Source organism: Plectropomus leopardus, unplaced genomic scaffold (genome assembly GCF_008729295.1).
Source record: "Plectropomus leopardus isolate mb unplaced genomic scaffold, YSFRI_Pleo_2.0 unplaced_scaffold31382, whole genome shotgun sequence".
Taxonomy (NCBI): Eukaryota; Metazoa; Chordata; class Actinopteri; order Perciformes; family Serranidae; genus Plectropomus; species Plectropomus leopardus.
The window spans coordinates 1-944 of NW_024634242.1; the positions used below are offsets into that span (position 1 = coordinate 1).

General features: G+C 32.8%; 1 long non-coding RNA gene across 1 annotated transcript; it reads left to right on the plus strand.

Annotated features, from left to right (window-relative positions):
* The first annotated feature begins 17 nt into the window (after nucleotides 1–17).
* Nucleotides 18–944, plus strand: LOC121938723. The gene is made up of 4 exons (XR_006105353.1): nucleotides 18–150; nucleotides 376–420; nucleotides 543–581; nucleotides 922–944. It is a non-coding gene; the product is annotated as an uncharacterized LOC121938723 (long non-coding RNA).

Here is a 944-nt window from a genome sequence, read left to right on the forward strand (position 1 = left end):
GCATGACTGAGATTCAACTGAATACTTTTAATTACAGAGCAAGAAATTGATGAGGAAAGTTTTTACTGTCTTAATGATCAAGAAATTGAAAAAATGATCCCAAAAGCGGGACCCAGGACAAAATTCAAGGAGAGACTCAGGTTGTTAAAGGTAACGTTCTTCATTGTGAAAACAGTTTATAGAAATATAACCAGTATTAGGTCACATAAATCTCACTTAGATACATTTATAGGAGCATGAACTTCTGTTTAAACATTCTGATGTTTTCGATGAAGGATTATATTAAAGCTCATTGACAACAATAGCATTTACTGGAATTTTATAGAATTGTCTTCACTATATTGACTTGTTAATACTTTCTTTTGTCACTAAAAGAAACAAAATATAAGAAATCCAGACACAGGTGATTCTTTCGCTCAAGTAAGTGGAATTCAATTTTATATACGTTAGTATCATCTAAGATATTTATTCTGTTCAAACTTTTCCATGGCCTTGCACTTATCCCTTAGTGGTTACTTACTTATTATTCCTTTTGTCTGTAGTGTCAACAGAAGCATGAAGAAGCAGTTTTTTCTGTTCAGGTAAGTATGACATTGAATTTAACAGGCATCTTAAAAATGTAATCAGTGAATGTGCCTATATTCTTTGTTAATTTTTGAGACATTTTTCTGAGACAATGTCATCTTTGACTGAGAAATTGTATAATTGGATCACAGTGTTCAATGGAGGAAAAAGGATAATGAATGTCATCACTTGTCAGCCCTTTTATAGACTTCACTGTGCAGGGTTTGCCAAAACAATCCCAGATTTTATGAGAACATAAATGCAAATTTCAGTGTGTGCCTTTAAAGTCATGTCAGTGTGAATAAAATGTTTGTTTTCATATACTGGTTTTCGTCAAAAATTCACGTTCATCCACAGGATTGTCCTTCCACAAGTGGCAC